General features: G+C 40.9%; 1 long non-coding RNA gene across 2 annotated transcripts in view; it reads right to left on the minus strand.

Moving 5' to 3' along the window:
• Window positions 1–13553, minus strand: part of LOC148045924 (uncharacterized) — an 80693-nt gene extending 67140 nt beyond the window's left edge. For both annotated transcript variants that reach the window (XR_015696252.1, XR_015696253.1), the window contains exon 1: window positions 13321–13553. This is a non-coding gene — a long non-coding RNA (uncharacterized LOC148045924). The remainder of the gene's footprint in view (window positions 1–13320) is intronic.
• Between the last annotated feature and the right edge of the window lie 9144 nt (window positions 13554–22697).

Genomic DNA, 22697 nt, shown 5'->3' on the forward strand with positions numbered 1-22697 from the left:
GGATTTTAACCACTCTGACATTAATTGGGAAACAAATTCTGCACCAAGTGGAAGATCCAACAGGTTCCTAACGAACCCAGCAGACAACTTTGTTTCCCAAAAAGTTGAAAAGGGAACAAGGGGATCAGCCATATTGAACTTAATTCTCAGTAACAGAGAGGAAATGATAGAAGGTGTTGAAGCCACAGGAACCCTGGGGGCAAGTGACCATGCAGTATTGGAATTCAACATTATGCAGACACAAGTAGTAGAACGAAGTCAAACTAGAGTCTTGGACTTTAAGAGAGCTAATTTCAATAAATTTAGAGAGAGCTTGGGAAGAATTCTCTGGATGAGAATCCTCAAGGGGAAAACAACTGAAGAAGCTTGGGAAATATTGAAAAATGAGATTATAAAAGCCCAGTCTACCACAATACCAATGAAGAAGAAAAATAATAGCTCTCAAAAGAAACCAGCATGGCTGCATAAAGAACTCTCTGACAAATTGAAAGACAAAAAAGATAAGTATAAAAAGTGGAAAGAGGGGGACATAACTAAGGCAGAATATCAACAAATAGCCCAAGCCTATAAAGATGAAGTGAGGAAAGCTAAGGCTCACAATGAAGAAAGGCTTGCCACAAAAGTGAAAAATAACAACAACAACAAAAAAAAGCTTCTTCCAACATGTTAAAAACAAGAAAAAAAGTTAAGGAAACAATTGGTCCATTGCTGGGAAAAAGTGGCAAGAAGATGACAAGCAACAGGGAGAAAACAGAACTATTTAACTCATTTTTTGCATCTATCTTTACACAAAGGGATAAAACAGTCCAAGCTATCAAAAACAGCATCACAAAAATCAGATTAGGAACAGAAGTTGAAATAGGGAAGAAAATGGTAAGTGAGCACCTGTCTACTCTAGATGAGTTCAAATCATCAGGACCAGATGGATTACACCCCAGGGTTCTGAAGGAACTGGCAGACGAGATCTCAGAACCACTGAACTATATCTTTCAGAGATCCTGAAGCACCGAGGAACTGCCAGAGGACTAAAAAAGAGCTGATGTGGTTCCCAGCTTCAAAAAAGGAAAAAAATAAATCCAGGAAACTCCAGACCTATTAGCCTGATCTCAATACCAGGAAAGATTCTGGAAAAGATAATCAAGCAACGAATTAGCGAACACCTAGAAGTAAACAAAGTAATAGCCAAAAGCCAATATGGGTTTGTCAAAAACAATTCATGCTAGACTAATCTCATTGCATTCTTTGATAATGTGACAAAATTAGTGGACCAGAGGAATGCCATCGATATAGTTTACTTAGACTTCAGTAAGGCATTTGATAAGGTAGACCATAACCTACTACTAGATAAAGTAAAAGAATGTGGGTTAGATAGCATCCTGAAAAAAACACAAGTCATGGGTCAGGACATGGATGCATCTCCCTGTATTATAATCTCTGCACAAGAACTGGACATCGTCCATGACTTTGTGTATCTTGGCTCAACTATCTCCAACACTCTCTCCTTAGATACTGAGCTGAATAAATGCATTGGTAAAGTGGCCACTACATTTTCCAGACTTACAAAGAGAATATGGCTTAATAAGAATCTGATAGAACATTCAAAAATTGGATTGGATTTATTAAATTTATAGGCCGCCCAATCCCAAAGGACTCCAGGCGGCTAACAGAAAATAAAATTTTAAAAGAAGGGTTAAAAACAAACAAAGGAAAGCAGATTAAAAGAAGCACATCATGCACCCTGTCTAATCGGGGCTGGACCTCGGTCGAGAGGTCAACAGCACCAGGCCTGCCAGAATAGCCAGGTTTTGATAGCCTTTCAGAAGGCCATGAGAGTGGGTAGGGTCCGGATCTCTGGGGGTAGTTCATTCCATAGGGTCGGAGCAGCTACAGAGAAGGCCCTCCCCCGGGGTGCCTCCAGCCAACATTGTCTGGCTGATGGCACTTGGAGAAGGCCCACCCTGTGCGATCTTATCGGTCATTGGGAGGTGTGCGGCAGAAGACGGTCTCGCAGATATCTGGGTCCTAGGCCATGTAGGGCTTTAAAGGTAATAACCAGCACCTTGAATCGTGCTCGATAGGAAGCCAGTGCAGCTCGCAGAGGATAGGTGTAGTGTGGGTGTAACTTGGTACACCAAGTATCGCTTGCGCGGCTGCATTCTGGACTAATTGTAGTCTCCGAACACTTTTCAGGGGCAGCCCCATGTAGAGCTAAAAATACAGGTCTATAGACCTGCTCACGTCTTGAGCACACTCTTGTACTGCAGTGAGTCTTGGACCCTTTACGCATGGCAAGAGAGAGAGTTGAACACCTCTCATATGTGCTGTCTCCGACGTATTTTTGGCATCACTTGACATGACAAAGTTCCAAATAGTACAGTCTTGGAATGTGCTGGAATCTCTAGCATGTATACACTGTTGAAACAGCAATGTCTACACTGGCTTGGGTATGTCTTGAGAATGGCTGATGGTCCGATTCCAAAAGATCTCCTGTATCGAGAATTAGTGCAGGGAAAGCGCCCCAGAGGGAGACCACAGATGTGATATAAGGATATCTGCAAGAGGGATCTAAAGGCCTTGGAAATGGACATTAACAGCTGGGAAAAATTGATCTCTGATCATTCAGCTTGGAGACTAAAGACACAGCATGGCCTTCTTCAATTCGAATAGACACTTGTTCAGCAGGTTGAGGCAAAGAGGCAGAACCAGCAAAATCTGGGGGCTGGGCAGGGGACAGAATGTATTTGCCTTCAGTGTGGAAGGGATTGCCACTCCCAAATTGCCTTTTTAGCCACACCAGATGCTGCAGTAGGACCTCTTTCCAGAGCACGATGCCATAGTGTTTTGAGACTGAAGAATGCCAATACTTAAACATATATTTATAGCACATTTAGAGTAGAAAAACAAAATCAACATTGATTTTTTAAGACATGATGCAGCTAAGAGTTAATTTTCTCTGTATTCCCTTGGTGTAATTAAGTTAATTTACTGGGAGTAAATTAATGTAAAATGAACAGATAATGTTTTTAAATTAAAGTGGAAATAAATAAATTATGGAAATTACACTGAGAAGTAAAAAAATCATTGATTGAATACAGTTTGTTGGATAATACCCCCTTTTATTACATTATTTCTAATTGTTTGTATAGCAGTAATTGAAAATGTATCTATTAATTTATAATAGAAGAGTAAATATGAAGGAAAAACAGAAGGAAATTTAACTATTAAATAATCAACGTTATGATAATTCTAAGAATCTCAATAATTAGCAATGAATGTCCCAAAAAGAATGAATTGAATGTGCATATAAATGAAATGTTTAAGGAATTTTATGCAATAATGCACACATTGTATATAAATTAGTAAATCATGATACACGAGAGGTAGTTATTAATGCTGTGCAGTGCTGCAGATTCAATTCCCAAAAGATGGCATTTAGGAACACAGTATTTCTGTAACTCATTTAAATAAAATTGTTGTTTTTCAAGATCATGATGCAGATACAGAGAAAGCTATGCAATTTGGAGAGAAGAGATGGTTGTTATAAAGATAGTTGTTCAAATATTCTACATTTGCACACAACATACATACCCATGCTCTGGAACTCCTTTTTGGTACAGGATCAGTAGCACTGCACAACCCAATCAACTATAAAATTAAAACTAGGAACTGTAAATTAAACACTAGAATAAGTATACTGAAATGACATAATTAATAATTTTTGAAACATTAACATACTAGTATATTTGAGCTGTTTTTTGAAAATCACCTTCATTTTTCCTCTCTATCCATCTCAATCTCTTTCTCAAATGGAGCTTTGTCTTCACCCATGAGACACGGTTGTTATTTCCTCCACCAGCCTGTAATATCCCCTACAGCTGAACTGTTTATTGTCAGGAGACCCCACTAGAAATATTCCATGGTTTATCTTGGCTATTATTGTTTATGTCATATTTATTTTTATAGCCTAAAATGAATGTCATTAAATCATTATTAGAGAGGTGGCACAAAATAGCATTTTTGAACAATGGTTTCAGTTAATATATTTTAAGAGATGTTAGAAGAACACTGTGGTTCCAACTTTCTAAAGCAGAATCTTTTTCTATTATTTTATATCTTTAACTCTTGTTCTCATGCACAAATGTATGTGTGTGCGCGTGCTCACACTCTCTCTCTCACACAAAGCTGTAATATATATCAGAAAGGAATTATGATAATTCTAAGAATCTCAATAATTAGCAATGAATGTCCCAAAAAGAATGAATTGAATGTGCATAAAAATGAAATGTTTAAGGAATTTTATGCAATAATGCACACATTGTATATAAATTAGTAAATCATGATCCAATGAGAGATAGCTAGTAATGCTGTGCAGTGCTCCTCTCTCTTTGTCTATCTCAATCTCTTTCTCAAATGGAGCATTGTCTTCACCCATGAGACAGGTTGTTATTTCCTCCACCAGCCTGTAATATCTCCAACAGCTGAACTGTTTATTGTCAGGAGACCCCACAAGAAATATTCCATGGTTTATCTTGGCTATTATTGTTTATGTCATTGATTTTTATAGCCCAAAATGAATGCCATTGAATCATTATTAGAAAGATGGCACAAAATAGCATTTTTGAACAATTTGGTTAATCTTTGGTGAGATTCACAACCTTTGGGACTGGTAGCTCAACAGCTCGAGTCCTAACCAAGGACCTAGGGATTGTTAAGGTAACGTCGGAGGATATAAGCTGTTCCAAGTAGGGTGATTTTTTATAGAATCAGAATGTTCAAGTCTGATAAATTTAAAATTTCTAAATACCGAGGTAGCCCTTTGAGTATTGCTCCAAGGGCTCCAATTACAATCGGGACAACCCACAATTTCTTTTTCCACAGTCACTCAACTTCAATTTGCAACTCCCTGTACTTTGTGATTTTTTTCTTGCTGTTTATCTTCAATTTGTGCATCTCCAGGTATTGCAATGTCAATGAACCATACTTTTTTTTCCTTTTCAACGATTGTTATGTCAGATGTGTTGTGGGCCAAGAGCCTGTCTGGATTCTGAAGACCCACAAGATCTTGACTTTCTCATTCTCTAAAATCTTTTCAACCTGATGGTCCCAGTGGTTTTTGCTGTACTCAAATCCAAATTTGTGGCACAATTTCCAGTGAATGATCTTAGCAATGAGGTCATGGCGTTGTAGGTAGTCAGTTTGTGAAATTTTGCTGCACCTGCTGATCAAGTGGTCAACTGTCTCATCTTTCTCATTACAGAGGCAACATTTGCTGTTGGTGGTAACATGTTGAATTTTACCTTCATGCAGTTTTTGGCTAAGGCTTGTTCTTGAGCTGCCAAAATAAAGCCTTCTGTTTCTTTTTTCAGTGCTTCTGATCTTAACCAGTTCCAAGTTAGCTTTTGGTCAGCTTTGCCTTCAATATGTTTCAAGTATTGGCTATGCATAGCTTTGTTTTTCCAATTTTCAGCTCGCATCTCAATTACTTCTTTCTTATATTCAGCTTTTGACTTGTCTTTAAAAGGCCTCATTTATTTACTTCCTTAATCATTGGTTCTTCACTTTTCTGGATGTAATCATTCAAGCTGTGTTTTTCTTCTTCCACAGTCTTTTTTACTTGTAGGAATCCTCGACCACCCTCTGCTCTTGGTAGATATAATCAGTCAACATCACTTTTAGGGTACAAAGCATGATTCACTGTCACTGTCACTTCCTTGTTTTTCTGTCCAAATTGTCCAACTCCATCTGGGTCCAGTCAATTATTCCTGCAGAGTATCGAATCACAGGTATAGCCCAGGTATTTATGGCTTTTATGATGTTTCCTCCATTCAATTTGGACTTTAATATCTTGCGAATTTGTTGAATGTACTTGGCTGAAGTTAATTCCTTGACTTTATTATGCATTAAGTCAGAGGCCTCTAAAATCCCCAAGTACTTGTAGCCTTCTTCTGGTTTTACTGCCTTTATCATTTCTTCATTCTCAAGTTCTGTTCCATCATCCATCTTCTATGACCTTGCCTGCTTTGGTTGCCATTGTTGCACATTTGTCAATTCCAAACTACATACCAATGTCTTGGCTAAATTCTTTTGTGCTTTCAATTAATAAATTCAGTTCAGCTTTTGTTTTACCAAACAGTTTCAAATCATCCATATACACCAAATGCGAAATTTTCAGTCCTTTCTTTGCAAGTTTGTATCCACAGTTTATCTTCTTCAAAATGATTGTCAGTGGTAGCATTGAGAGTATAAAAAGTAGGGTTGAAAGGGAATTGCCCTGGAAAATGCCTTGTTTAATTTCAACTTCACCCAGTTCTTCTTCATTAGCTATATGCTTCATTTTCCAGAGGTTCATTGAAGTTTCCATGAATTTTCGTATATCGCTGCTGATGCCAAAGATTTTCAGGCATTTCTTGATCCAGCTATGGATTCTGGTCCCACAAAGTCTTGACTTTCTAATTCTCTAAAACGTTCTCAACCTGATGGTCCCAATGTAAATAATAATATTAATCCTCAAGATTTTTTAAAAATTATCTGGTTTATTGAACTTTCAGTGAATAAAATGATATGTAGTTTCTTAGAATTTCATTTTAGTTCAATTGAGGGGCTCAGTAAGTTAAATTTAATCAAACATTTTTCTTAAGGTCTTTTTATCCATAAATAAATATTTACCAAACTGGACAGAAACACAGACTTACCCTTTAAAAATATTGTAGGTGTCCAATTGATTTGTTTCAGCTTTCTTTACTTTTTGAAAAATCTGCTAGAAGAACTCACTGAGAATTGTCCAGCATCTCTTTTACTCTGATAGCCCATAGGTTCAAATTAAGGTGACTATTTAGTTTTTGTACCCCAAAGGGAAAAGAATGATAAAAGTGACCAGTCACAGAAAGATAAAAGTGGACATGGTTTTGCATCTGACAACTTAAACATATAGGATGTATTATTATTATTACAAGAACAGAAATTGTAATGTAAATTGTAATTGTAAGCTCAGCTCCCCCGTGGCCCAACCATCAACATGTCAGCCTGCAGCTATTCCAGGAATCCAAGGGGCGGCAAGTGGCATCCTGGCCCCGGCAGCAGTGGGAAGACGGTGCTGGAGACCTGCGAAGGAGGCCCGGCGGAGCTTGGCGATGTCTAGCCGGCCTCAAACGCAGGGGTGGTTTTTTCTTCCTCTTCCGGCACGGCCTGGTCCTAGCGCCTCATCCCCGGCCTCGCGTGATCCTGCAAGCCAGGCACCCCGCACCCTAGCCTAGCTTGGAAGAGGAGCCTTATGCCGGGCCTTCTGACTGCCCAGTGATCCCCTGCTTCCCCCATGCTGATGGCCTGGCCGCCCCCCTCGCCCTGAGGAGGAGGAGGAGGAGGAGGAGGAAAAGAAGAGGAATAAGACTCCCCCTATCCCTTCCAGCTGGGCCAAGCAGAAGGAAGAGGGGAAGTCGCTGAGCAGCTGGGGGGAGCCCCGCTCAGGCTTCTGCCAAGGGAAGCCATGTTGAACACCGGCCGCAGCCCCCTGCCCACCGTGACGGAGAACCTGGAGCAGGACGTTAAAAGCTGCATGACGGTAGCGGAAATTTCTCAGTTCCTGAAACTAACATCTATTAAAGATCACCAGTGGCACATCCAGGTATGCTGCACTCTTACTGGCGAAGGAGAGGGAGGACAAGGACGAGGAGGACAAGGAGTCTGCCCCCTCCAACTATCGCCAGCTGCCCCAGCCTCCTCAGACTACCTGCGCCGCTTCCAGCCCCTGCAGAGGAGGAGAATGAGGAGAATGAGGAACTCCCCCCCAAAACTACCACCGGCTCCAGCCACCTCGGACTCACGCTGAGCACCTTCCCTGCTGGGCTCAGATGAAGGTCCTTCCCTGCAGAGCTCAGACAAGGGCCCGGTTTCGGGCCAGGCTGCAGGAAACAGCAGAGGAGAGCCCCGTGCCAGAGCTGAAGACCTGGAGGATGCCAACCCGAGATCTTCCCCAAGCGGTCGATAACACCCCCTGCTTGGAGGTTCCACTGCTACAGTTAAGTGACTTTCTGGGAACAAGACCGTTCGGAACCCCTGATCGGGACTTCCAATTTTTTACCGTTCCTAAATTATTTTAATTATCATCGATTTAGGAACGGCATTTTTTAGCTGGTTTGTTGGGTGTATGAGTGTATGAATGTGAGAGAAAATGTGCCCACTTTTAATTTAATTATTGTATTATTGTATTTTAATAACTATCGTGGGGTGTGTCTGGAGTGTTTGATTGGTGAGTATGATAGGATTGGGAGTGCAACCTGGAGTCCCCTCCACTGAGTGCAGAAGCAGAAGTGGGCCCAGACTTGCCTCCTGTCCTGGAGTGAATGGTACGTGTGGCCTGCGGGGAAGAATGGGGGCCATGGAGGAGGGTCTACAGGGATGGGGGGATGTCGGAGCATTTTGGTTACAAATGGGAGCTGTAGGGCTAGCCATTACCGGGAAAGAATGACTTGCTACATTACAGTGATTCCTTGTTCCGGCCCTTCAGGCTCAACTCAAGGACCTGGTGGCAGAGGAGTTCAGGGCCCTGGTCTCAGGTTGTTGCTGCTAAATGCCAGGTCGGTTGTGAACAAAGCTCTCCTTGTCTGGGATTTAATATTAAACGAGGAGACAGACCTTGCATGTATAACCGAAACCTGGCTGGGCCAAGAGGGAGGAGTCTCAGAAATGTGCCCAGATGGGTTCCAGGTGCTCCACCAACCACGACACAAAGGAGGGGTGGGGGAGTAGCAGTTAACATCCAAAGGTCGTTAGTTCCTCGCAGGATCCCTGTCCCAGAGATTGTGGGGTGTGAGTCTCTCCTCTTGAAGTTGGATCTAGGGGTTCAATTGGGCTTACTGTTGATGTACCTACCTCCCAGCTGCATCACAACAGCCCTGCCTGTGCTGCTAGAGGCAGTAGCCGGGTTGGCGGTGGAGTTCCCCAGACTAATGGTACTGGGGGACTTTAATCTGCCGTCTCTCGGTGAACACTCAGATGGGGCACAGGAGTTCATGGCTTCCATGACAACGATGAACTTGACCCAGGTAGTTCAGGGTCCAACTCATAGAGCAGGACACACGCTTGACCTTGTATTTTTCTTGGGGCAGTGGAGACGTGATCTCAAGTTAAGGGGAATAGAGACCTCGCCCTTGTCATGGTCAGATCACTCCTTGCTGAGGCTTGACTTCAGGACACTACTCCCCCATTGCAGGGAGGTGGAGCCGACTAAGTGGTTCCACCCCAGGCGCCTGATGGACCCAGAGGGATTTCAGAAGGAGCTTGGAGAGATACCTGACTCCCTTGGTCGCTGCCTGGAACGTTGCGGCGGCTGAAGCATTGGATCGGATGGCGCCTTTGAGGCCTCTCCGCAGCAGTGGATCCAGGAGGGCACCTTGGTTTACCGAGAAACTCCGGGAGATGAAGCGCCAAAAGAGACGCCTCGAACGATGTTGGAGGGCTAGTAACTCTGAATCTGATTGATCACTATTAAGAGCCTTTATCAGGACTTACCTAGTGGCGATATGGGCGGCAAAATGTATGCATTTTTCCGCTCTTATTGCATCCATGGAATCTCGCCCAGCCACCCTGTTTAGGGTGACCAGCTCCCTCCTGAAAGGTGAGGAGGCGGGGGAACCCCTGCAGGGAAGAGCTGAGGAGTTTGTTAAGTTTCTGTCGGATAAAATCACTCAGATTCGGACAGACCTGGACTCCGCTTGGGCAGTACCAGCCGAAATGCCAAGGGTTAGTTTTAATCGGATTTTCTGGGATGAGTTCGAATTTGTCACCCCTGAGGAAGTGGACAAGGCCATGGGAGCGATGAGTGCCTCCACCTGTTTATTGGACCCGTGCCTCCCCTGTCTGGTTTCGACCAGCAGAGAGGTGACATGAGGCTGGCTCCAGACGATTACTAATGCATCTTTGCAGGAGGGGTCTTTCCCGCAACCATTAAAGGAAGCAGTGATAAGACCGCTCCTCAAGAAACCTTCCCTGGACCCAGCTATTTTGAAAAACTATTGTCCTGTCTCCATCTTCCTTTTTTGGGGAAGGTTGTTGAGAAGGTGGTGGCGCTTCAACTTTGACAGACCTTGAATGAAACGGATTATCTAGACTCCTTTCAGTCCGGTTTCAGGCCTGGGTACAGCATGGAAACTGCTTTGGTCGCCCTGACCGATGATCTCTGGCGGGCCAGGGATAGAGGACATTCCTCTATCCTGGTGCTTCTTGACTTCTCAGCGGCCTTCGATACTATCGACCATGGTATCCTTCTGCGATGCCTAGGGGAGGTGGGAGTGAGAGGCACCGTTTTACGGTGGTTCTCCTTTTACCTCTCTGACAGGTCGCAGCCGGTGTTGGTCGGGGGGCAAAGGTCGACCCCTAGGCCCCTCAAATGTGGTGTGTCACAGGGTTCGGTCTTGTCCCCCCTCTATTTAACATCTACATGAAGCCGCTGGGTGAGATCATGCGACAGCACGGGGTAAAGTACCATCAATACGCAGACGATACTCAACTGTATCTTTCTGCCCTGTGCCAGCTCAGTGTAGCGGTGAACATGATGTGCCGAAGCCTGGAGGCTGTTAGGATCTGGATGGGGGTGAACAAACTTGTGCTCAATCCCGATAAGACTGAGTGGCTTTGGATGCTGCCCCCGAAGGACAGCTTAGACAGTCCATCCTTAACCCTGGGGGGTGAAAATTTATGCCCCTCAGAGAGGGTCCACAATTTGGGGGTCCTCCTGGATTCGCAGCTGGAACTGGAACATCATCTATCGGCTGTGACCAGGGGGGGCATTTGCCCAGGTTCATCTGGTGCACCAATTGCGGCCCTATTTGGATCGGTGGCCACTTCAAACGGTTACTCATGCCCTTGTCACCTCAAGGCTGGATTATTGCAACGCGCACTACATGGAGCTACCCTTGAAAAGCGTTTGGAGATTGCAGTTAGTCCAGAATGCGGCCGCGCGAACGATATTGGGTGCACCGAGGTACACCCACGTTACACCTGTCCTCCGCGAGCTGCACTTGCTACCAATTGGTCTCCGGACGCAATTCAAGGTGTTGGTTATTACCTTTAAAGCGCTATATGACTTAGGGCCAGCCTACCTTCGAGACCGCCTACTGCCACATACCTCCCAGTGGCCAGTAAGATCCCACATATTGGGCCTCCTTCAGATGCTGTCAGCCAGACAGTGTTGGCTGGCGGGCCCCCAGAGGAGAGCCTTCTCTGTGGCTGCTCCAACTCTTTGGAATCAGCTATCCCCAGAGATCCGGACCATACCCACTCTCATGGCCTTCAGGAAAGCTGTAAAAACTTGGCTGTTCCGGCAGGCCTGGGGCTGTTGACCTCACTGTTGAGGTCCAGCCCCGATTAGAATCAATGTATGAGGTGTTGCTATTTTAAACCATATTTTTTTTCATTATGTGTTCGTTATGTGTCTTTTTTCTCTCTCTTTTTTGTAAGCCTATTCTGAGTCCTTCAGAATGTTACGGTTTTAACAATTACATTTTAAAATTAAAAATTAGGTTTTAAAAAGTTAAGCAGCGGGTAACTTTGGACAAAATAATCTTTAAAAAAGTAAAATTCATGATTGTAGGTAGGTTAACTCAAAATAAACATTATTCTAAAGATAATGTAATAAATAAATAATAAAAATGGGGAAAAAAACTATGGAGTTTTCATCAAAATAGCTTGCTTTATTTGGTAGCTATTGATGGCTTCTATGTCACTGAAGCTGGACAGATATGCTGGCGTATATCCAACATGGAGTTCATGTTGTCAATGAATACGTTTATTTTTAATTCAATATCAACAAATGGCAGAAAGAAGGAAGGAAGGAAGGCATTAGAAATCTAGTCTAATGAAAACAGAATATCTTAAAAGAATGCACCAATTCTGAAAAGAATGACATCCAGATTGAGAAAGGGTGGGTTATTAGCATTGGTTTATAACACAAAATAGAGTATTCACAGAAATATATTTGGAATAAATGCAAACATCTACAGGGCAAAGAAATCAAAGTTTAATTCAGACAGTAAGGACAAACCAGGGGAAGTAGAGGAAGTTATTGAAGCATTTTCAATCCCAAATCAAGCATCCTCTCCTCCATCTTTTCCTCAAAAAGAACAACTGAAAAACAAGAGAAACTGAAAAGTATCTCGACATATAGAAAAACAACAGCATAAGGTTGCTTAAATTAAAGCTTGTTACAAAAAAGGGAGCACAATGCCAACAAAATCAGCTTATGGCACTATGATGTACACCATAGCTTCAGTTATAATTGAAGGTCTTGAATGCAAAATTAACAAAAAAGGGGGGGAGCATCACCAAAGCAGTCAGATTGGAAAGTCAACATGCTAAGATCAGATGCAAGCAAGCTAGAACTAATGAAGGAAGTCCTTGTGTGAATAAATCCAGTCTGAATATCTGGATGTCTATGCAAACAACAATTACAACAACAACCTAATTAGTAACTAAAATCACATAGACTAACTGCAAGCAACAATTAGACCAAGTGACAATACTGATACTTGATATTTGAATATCTGCAAGAAATGCCATTTGCTTATAATCAAGAACTAGCAGGACCACAAAGCAGACAAAATAATAGAAAATGAAGAAGCTAAATTGTTCGGGGACTTTAGAATTCAAACAGACTGGCAGCTGTTACATAACACTCCAGACTTAACAATTGTTGATAAGAACGGCAAAAAAAATCTGCATAATGTTTGGGGCAGTATCTGGAGACAACAGAAAAGAATTTAAAGAGCTGAAGAAAAATAACCAAATATAAAGACTTGTAAATATAAGTCTGACTTCAACAAAAGAAAATGATAATTTAACAAATAAAAGCAAAAATAGTACTAATAGCAATAGGTCTCTTTATACATAGTAATCCCAAAACATGTGGAGTATCACTTAAACACAATTGACAAAAATCACTATTAGCCAATTACATAAGATTGATTTCATTGGAACAGCTTAAAATGTATGACAATATCTTTAGTACCATCAGACAATATCTTTAGTACATATCTTTAGTATCCCAGGTCATTGGGAAGGACTTGATAGATTGATAAAAATGCCAAATCCAGTCTAAAGATCTAGCTGATATGTGACTAACCATAAGAGTTAAATAATGGTGCCACTATGTCAACTTTCTTCCTTGGTCAGCATGACTTCAAACTTAAGTGTAATATTGGATAAATCTTGGATAAATTGCACACACAGACATTAAACATGTGCCAAATAAGACCAAATGTTCTCACAAAATCAGCAAACAATTGAAAAAATAAAGATGGAAATACAAATAGAAGAGAATATATATACCTCAAGGATTGAACTGTGGTGTCCATGCTCCTCTTTGTGCACCATAGCTTGCTTTCAGACATTTCATTCCCAACTGGGTAATATGTTCAGCGCTGAAGATGTAGGTAGTAAAAATCTGGCGTACCTTTCCGAAACGGTAGTAATGACAGCTGGGCCATGCCCCTGAATTGGTTCCCTGGTCACCGCTCGTTTACCCCGCCCAGTCTCTGCTCTGCAGCTTGCCTGAAGCGCTGCTCCCCTGATCTGTCTGCCAGGTAAGCCTGCAAGTAGCTGCTTAGCTAGCTGCCCCTGTGAGCTTCCCGGCATCCCTATGGCCAGTTTGCAAAGGCAGGCAAGTGGAATGCTGTGTGGAAGGCAGGGAAGTATGGTAGGATTGCAGGGAAGGGAGCAAGCAGTCTACTCCCATTCCTGTGGCCTTGCCATGCTTCCCTGCCTTCCACGTGTCTTTACCAATGGTCCCCCATGCCCTCTTGCCTTCTGAAGTCAGAGTCCAGCCAAGCTGGGCCAGCCACTCTGTCTGCAATCAAGCAAGACTGGGGAGGAGGAGCACAAGTAAGGAGACCACAGGAGGAGGGAAGCATGTTGTAGCACATGCTCTTTCCTTCAGCCTCCTTCTTTTGGAGGGCTCTGATCGGCTCCCCTCTGGCTTCTCCAAAGCAGGAGGTCGGTGGGTAGGCTTTATTGTCTTCCCAGCAGGGGCTGAAATGCCTAAACCAGTTTGCCTGAACCAGCAGGGAAAAAAGGCTTGAGGCGGGTAATCCACAGAAGCTTTTTAAAAAACTTTAAAAAAAACTTTTTAAAAGCCTTTTCCCCCTGCCAGTTTGCCTGAAAGAAAGAGGGAGGGAGGGAGGGAAGGGAGAAAGAAAAGGAAAGAAAAAGAAAGAGGGAGGTATTAGAAGAAAAAAACCAGGACTCACTTTTCAGTCAGGAGATCGCTTGGCAAAGAAAAACAAATGCTTTAGTTTTAAATCAGGAGTCAGCCAGCAGCATGACTGGCTGTAGAATTCTGGGAGTTGAAGTCCACAGGTCTTAGTGTTGCAAACTTTGGAGACCCCTGCTTTAAATTGAAACCTTGGAAGGAAGTTTTTAATTGCAGAAGAGAAAGAGGGAGGATGTGGAAGGGAGGGAGGGAAGGGAGGGAGGAAGGAAGGAAGGAGCTGGAAATGAGATGGAAGGAAGGAGTGGGGAATGAGAGTGGAGGGAAAAAGGAAGCAAGCAAGCAAGGAAGAATTGCATGTGGCCCCAAATAATTTTTAAGAAGAAAGGAAGGAGGGAGGGAGGGAGCAAGGGAGGGAGAAAGGAACTATTCCAATACATTATTATTAGTATGTTTATTAAGAAGATACATGCAAATATTAAGAACTGAACACCTTTCTTTCTTTACTATATTTTTTGCTCATTTCCACATTCTTAAAAAAACCCTAAATTATCTAAATAGGATCATTTATAATCAAGTTAATGAATCTGAGCTAAAGCTTTTGTCATGGAGTACAATCAGAGGTTCTTTAAATGTGATTCCTAAAACATGCTGCTGGCTGACTCCTGATTTAAAACATGAGAAAAAGACAGAGAAGAGAAGGATGCTAACCCTGGCACTAGATGTGGCTTCAGAATACGCTTTAAAACAGCACAGCAATCTAGGGTTGGAATGGAACTCGTGGAGGTCTTATAGTCCAACCCCTTGCCCCAGCAGGAAACCTTATATTGGAAAACTTTTTTATGTACACTGAGAGCATATGCACTAAAGATGAATTCCTTGTGTGTCCAATCACACTTGGCCAATAAAGAATTCTATTCTATTCTATTCTATTCTATTCTATATCATCTGGATTATTTTATCATATTTGGCTTAAAACTGGCAAACCACCTCTTTCTCCTCTTCCTCTGATGCCTATTGGTGTTATCCAAATTTCCACAGTTTAAATAGTAATTAAAAATAGTGTCAACATTTTCTGGGTGCAATGGACTTCTTTACCAGATATGAAAAGTTATGGCAAATATTGTGTACCTATTGCATATGTGTATGTGTTGTGTGTGTGTGTGTGTGTGTGTATACGTACATACACATACAGTATATATAGTACATAATGTATCTTTTTGTGTGCCTATACACTATACTATGTAATATGTATATACACATATGGCATATATACATAGGATTAAATAGTATATTTTGGATGCTTAGTAGTAAATAAATAGACAGAAAAAAATTATCTCATTGAGGCCTTTGAAACGAGGAGAGGCCAGGCAAGGCAGCCCTTGACACGACCACCCAGTCACATGACCAACCAGCTATGCCCACCCAGTCACATGACCAACCAGTCACATGACCATGAAGCCATGCCCTGACCAACAAGCCACACTCACCAAACAAGCCATGCCCACAGAACCAATAGTAAAAATATTTGAAACCCACCCCTGAGCCAGTTCCTTTAAATTATAAAATATTTTAGGCAATAATCTGCTGGTTACTATGAAAGGGGGAATTAAAATACCCTACAATTATGGGAAAAGGTAATGCTGGTCAGAGAAGCACATGGGAAATAATCTTTTTATCTCTGATGTCCATACATTCTTTGATCCATGCAGTTCCTGAGAGAACTAGGATCCCAACATAATGTTTATTATGAGCTTTGCAAAACTTTTTTGTAATCTTGGTAAAGAGAAGATGAAATAAACAATTTATATTCTCAGGTGAAAACATGAAACCCTAAGCCCCCTCTCTCCATTGAAAATTGTTTTTACCATGGTAAATAAAGGTTTATAACAAAAACCATAATTTGATAGTGTTTGAAATATCCCTATACTGCTTTTCAGCCACAATACTCTGGGAATGAAAATAATAATATCTCAGAAGCACATATTAGTTAATTTACAGAATCACATATTAGTTATCTAAAAGAAAGGAAGGATGAAGGAAAAAGGAAAACGAATTTTAAGTATCAACTGTAGATAGCACAGGGTCTCATAATGATTTGCTGTACTACTAGTACATAGGATCAGTGATTTTCATGCTACTGAAAATTGTTACTTGATGGTTTATTTCCACCCCCATGATTTCAGTATAATTTTTAAAACTTGCTATTCATTCATGTTACTTATTCAAACAGTCATATGTGATTTTCCTGCTGGGAGAATAAAATAAAATAAGTAGTATCTTCAACTGCAATTATCACTGAATTTTTATATCTGCCCACAGTACCAATATAAATTTCAACTTCAGTTTAACACAACAACTGGTATACAGCTTCTAAAATATGTCAATTTGTGCTGCTTCTATTCTGCATCTTGTAAATTGGGGCTAAATCAATGTAGCTATTACTTATGATTTTGAGTGAGATTGAAAAGAAATAATGTTACTCATGTGCAAAGCATATTAAACAACAGAGTGGAAGGAAGTGTCATATCGAAACCCTTTGGAAATATTTTGTGCCTACAGTGCAAGAAGATTGAGTAGCTATGGCAAACTCACTACATATAAATTCTATTGATATTATGAATAAGCTGAATTACATTTAAAAGACTGTGGAAGCTTTCATATAAGCTATTAGCCAAGCAAATCACTCAGACAATGTCAAGCAATTAAAAATTCTACATCAATTATTTACTAGCCTTTTAAACCTGCTATATGGTTTGTTAATTTAGATTCTACATTAAAAGTGAAGGCATACCTTTTAAGTTTTCTTTTCCTGTTATTCTTTTAATTTATTTAGGTTATATTAGATTTTATTGTTGTAGATTGTAATCTTTAATAAAATTACTTTAAAAAGTGCAGGTGTCCTTTTGAGGCATTATAGTGCATATAATTTAGGGAAATAAAGCATCACCTGTTTAAGTCCCATGCTAAAGAAACTGGGTTAAAACAAACCCATACAATATTTATTCACCCCATCTAAAACAACACAGAACCAAAATAACTTTTAACACATTGTACTGTACTAATTAGAATTTGCACTAACAAATGCTTTCATTAATTAATATACCTGTTAAAATATTTAGCTTTAGAAATAATACTATGAAGTACATACTTCCCTGACAGTTTTGGAGATACACACAGTAAAAATTATAAACTAATATTTACAATAATGCACATTTGGAAAGCAGAAGTGAATCCTCCAACTTTCAATCTGTAACCAGTTCCATCATTAATTGAAAACCTCTATACTAAGAAATGATAGAAAAGGGATTGTCAAGCTATAGTTAGTTTCCTTTAATATATCCTGCTATATTGAGATGTTTCTTATAATTTCATTCAACTACAGCACATGTATTATGAAATTATATGGAAACTTTTCTTCTTTCTTTTTTTATCTTCTATTTTTGCTTTGGAGATATCTCTGTACAAATCAGAGGTGAGTTTCAAAAAATTTTATCACCTATTTTGTGGGCATGGCCTATTTTGTGGGTGTGGCTTGGCGGTCATGTGACCGGGTGGGTGGGGCCAACTTGTTAAATGTGGTGAAACTCACTTAACAATGCTCTTGCTTAGAAACCAAAATTTTGGGCTCAATTGTAATCATAAGTTTTCTTTCTTCCTTCCTTCTTTCCTTTCTCTTTTTCCTTCCTTCCTTCCTTCCTTCCTTCCTTCCTTCCTTCCCTCCCTCCCTCTTTCTTTCTTTCTTTCTTTCTTCTTTCTTTCTTTCTTTCTTTCTTTCTTTCTTGTGTCTCTCTCCCTCTCACTTCCTTTCTTTCTTCATTCCTTCCTATCTACCTTCTTTCTTCTTTCTCTCCCTCTTTCTTTCTTTCTTCCTTTCTTTCTTCCTTCCTTCTTCCTTCCTTCCTTCCTTTCTTGTGTCTCTCTCCCCTCTTTCTTTTTTTCATTCATTCATTCTTTCTTTCTTTCTCTTTCCTTCTTTCTCTTTCTTTCTCTCTTTTTCTCTTTCTATATTTTTCTCTATTTTCTCTCTCTTCCTTTCTTTCTTCCTTTCTCTCTTATTCTTTCTCTCTCTCCCCCCTCTCACAAACACACACATCCCTTCCAGTTGGCGAAAAATTCTGTTTTGCCAGCTGGGAGGCTGGCAAAAAAGGATCACTTTCCCCGCTGCCGTAGCTCTCAGAGAAAGGAGGCAGAGATGCTTCCCTTACCATTCACTGCTGCTTGCCGCCGGCCCACTTTCCCAGACATCCACCCAGCTAAGTAGGGCAGGTGAGGCTGCAGCCAGCGGGCAGCAGGGACGGTGGTAGCAAACAGTAAGGAAAGCAAGTGCTGCCCAGCATCCCTGCCTCCTTCCTCTGTGAGCATGGCTGGGAAGAAATCAGGGGGAGAGAGGGAGAAGGCCATCCCTAGCAGAAGTTCGGCTTTCTCCTCCCTCTCTCCCCCTGATTTCTCCCCAAACTGAGGTGGCTGCCAAAGAGAACAAAATGCGGGGGCTTCTTCCAACAGCCGAGGAAAGAAGAGGAGTGGAGGCCTTGGCTATTGGAAGAAGCCCCTGCTCTTTGTTCTCTTTGACAGCTGCCTCGCTTGCAGTGGATAGAAATCATGGAGAGAGAGGGAGGAAACAGCTGAGCTTCTCCTAAGGATGGCCTTCTCCTTCCTCTTTCCTTATTGCTCATAACCACTGCCCCTGTGGTCTGCTGGCTGTAGCCCTGCCGACTGGGTGGGCAAAGGAAGTTGGTGGGCAGGGCAAGCAAGGTGTGGACAAGCGGGGCAAGAGAGTGAGTGAGCAGCAACCGGGTGGGTGGGTGGGAGAAGTGAACAAAAACAGGCCAGGGAAGGGAACCATACCTGTACAGGGGCGTGGCCAGGCTGCCATTGCCAACGGTACAGAAAGCTACAGCCGATTTCCGCTACTGGTACGCCCGTATTGGTCCATACCAAGAGTAACCCACCTCTGATACAAATGCACATCAAAATTGTCAGTAGTGCTATACTTTGAAAAGTGGCCTCACAAATATTGCAGTTCAGTGGCATTATACTATAAGATTTTTCTGTATATTTTAATCTTGTTCCTTGAAAATGCTTTTTGCATTGGGATAGCAATAGCAATAGCAGTAGACTTATATACCGCTTCATAGGCCTTTCAGGCCTCTCTAAGCGGTTTACAGAGAGTCAGCATATTGCCCCCAACAATCTGGGTCCTCATTTTACCCACCTCGGAAGGATGGAAGGCTGAGTCAACCCTGAGCCGGTGAGATTTGAACCGCTGACCTGCTGATCTAGCAGTAGCCTGCAGTGCTGCATTTAACCACTGCGCCACCTTGGCTCTTGGCAGATAGATGTGTTTTGTTACATTTCACATATGAGGGATAAAAATAAAGGAAATAAATACACAACATACATAATTCCTCTGAAAAACTTTGAATTACAGATTATGTGGAGCCTATCTCTGGTATATGTTTTGATATAACTAAAACTCTGCCATTTAGTGATCAAACATCTCTGGAGCTAATGTTACAGTAGCCTAGGTCTAACAGTACATTTCTCATGCCATTGGTCCATTTCCCTGAGTTTATGTGCTGTTTTAAACTTATTAGCAGGGAAATTACAAATTGTGTGTTTTACATCAAACTAGCAAATAAAATAATAATAAATAAATGGTGATAATTAATGAGGCCTCTTGCATAGTTTAGTTGAACTAAAACATGAACTAAGTTTGGACAGAACAGAATTCCAAGGCACTGTTGTTTGTAAAGGATATGTTATCTGTGTCATATGAAGCTTCTATTTCTTAATTTCACTACAGTGAAAGGTTAATATATGAGCAATTAGTAATATACTTTATGGGAATAATTTGCAAAGAAAATGATACATGTGGCACAAAAGTTGTAGTAACTCCCCAATAGATTTGTCCTTATTATAGCAATAAAAACCCTTCACAAACAGTGAATAAAAAGGCGACACTATTTTACATATCATTTGTTTCACAGAATGCATTGTCATCAAGGAGTCAAGTTTCTGCCAATTTGTTTGTGGAACAGATGCTTTGGGAATATATGACGTACAGTATGACACTTAGGAAAATAGATCCATCTGCAAGAACTTCATGTTTGCAAAACCTAAATTCTGATGGGATATCTTTATCCCTTTAGCATCTTGGAGCAAACAGGTTGCTCATAATAAAGGTTTCACTTGGTTGGGATGACCTACAAATTAGATATCCTTCCTGAAGGAATGACATTTCACTGGAATGTCATTTGGAGTGCTCTAAAATTCTTCATATAATTCTTCTAAGTAGGAGCCCCCAACAATTCACAAAGAAGCTCGCCTACATTATTCCTCTGATTGTGATAGATAAACACATTGACTGACTGAAGACTGATACATATTCAGAGTCAAGTCAAATACCTATTTTCATGAATAAAATAATGTGAAAATAAAATTTAGACAATTAATAAACCTTTCTTCACTTACTTTATTAGTTGTAGTTTATAAAGTACCTGAAATTCTGCATACCTTTGCTCTAAATAAATCCCACTGTACCCAGTAGGATGTATTTCTGAAGCGTTACATAACAGAAAATATAGCACACTTAGAGCATGTAGCATGCAATAAGTCTATTTAACATCATACTACTAATACAGATGGATTCTGAAATGGAACTGATTAAGGATTGTATGATAAAATGGGCTCAGAATATCGAGGAACCAATAATGCTTGAAACATGGGAAAGAATCTGGGTAAGAAATGTGAAATTTACACAAGCACAAAACTTGAGAGAAAATTTTTATAAGATGTTTTATAGATGGCACCTAGATCCTAAAAAGCTTGCCTCTATGTATCCAAATGTTCAACCTAAATGTTGGAGATGTGGTTCTTGTACTGCTACATATTTTCATATATGGTGGACATGTCGTAATGTCAAGGCATTTTGGATAAAAATATGGTGGATCCTGCAAAACATCTTCAAAAGAAGGATAAAATTTACCCCCCAGTTGTTTTTACTGGGTATATGTATTGACTTTACAGCAGCAGAGACTAATTTGGTTCTGTATTTAATAACGGCAGCAAGACTCTTGGTGGCGCAGTATTGGAAGAAGAAAGATTTACCTACAATTCAAGAATGGACTTTGAAAGTTATGAACTTAGCCGAAATGGCCAAAATTTCAGCATATCTCAAAGAACATTCAAACGAGAGATATAAACGAGACTGGAAAAAATGGATTGATTACATAAAAAGTAAATATGGGACTAAGAAACTCCAGATAGCTTATGCTTAGTATCAGTAACAATTTAAATTGTTTAAAATTTGGGTAACAGTAAGAACCTGAGTTCAATGTAGAGATATTTTAGACTGTGATTGTCCAAAAGTTATACCACGTATGGTCTTTGGGAAGTCGGGGGGAGGGAAGGGAGGTGGGGATTTAGGGGGAGGGGGGAGGGGGGAAATACAATATGTGTTAAATTCCATGATTGTATTTGTATACTGTGGCTTTTCAATGTTAGTGCAAAAATAGAACAAACCGAATATACTGGAAGGTAATAGAAATATACCGAAGGAAAGAGTCGAGTAAAAGAAGAAGGAGGGTGGAGAGGGTGAGAGAGAGGAGGAGGAGAAGGGAGGGAGGGAATGGATTAGAGGGAGTGATAGGGTTAGGGTTAGAAAGAAGGGGAGGGGAAGTAGGCGTAGAGGGGTGTGTGAGAAGGAAGAATGAAAGTTGGAGGGGGTTGAAAGAGGGTGTATGGCGGGCCAAGGTGGTATATTGGGTTTGTATTGTAGAGGGCATTTTCTATATAAGTAAAGGCCGTGTTTATTACTCAATGTTATATGCCCTGATTAAGCACAGTGAATATGTGATTGTATAGAATGAAAACATAATAAAATATATATATTGATACAAAAAAAAAAGTCTATTTAACATCATGACCACAACAACGACGACAACGACAACGACGATGATGATGATGATGATTGAATGTCCACAATTAGTGTACAAACTGATACGTCTTTCATAAAAGTTAGAGGGCTTTTTTCAACTCTGATTATTCACTTCAGTTGGGTGTAAAATGTATTAAAATATCTAACTTGCTTTTTGTTCCTGATATATTATCATTTCCAAATGATACTTAAAAAAAGAAATGATTGTTGCAGGCTGCTACAGCACTATATTGTATAGTATTATTCCATTCCTTACCCAGTTTCTCCCATTCTATTCACCCAACGTTCTGGTGTAAGTAATATATTATTCTGCATAATTCACTACCCTCCAATATGATAGCAGAGTGCACAGTAAATTATACTATGTATTACAGAAGTTGAGAAATCCCTGTAATACATAGAGAATGGGTGTAGGGATGGCAAACCTTAGAGACCAAGTGCCCAAGCGGCAACCCAAAACTTATTTATTGCTAAGTGCCTCTAATGCCGGAGCTGCCAAAAGCCTCTTTCTTGATAGCGGGCAAAAGCCGCTTTCAAGAAAGCGGCTTTTGGCCGCTCTGG

This window comes from Thamnophis sirtalis, unplaced genomic scaffold (genome assembly GCF_051295495.1).
Source record: "Thamnophis sirtalis isolate CommonGarterSnake01/CBP01778 unplaced genomic scaffold, rThaSir2_p1.2 scaffold_4, whole genome shotgun sequence".
NCBI lineage: Eukaryota > Metazoa > Chordata > Lepidosauria > Squamata > Natricidae > Thamnophis > Thamnophis sirtalis.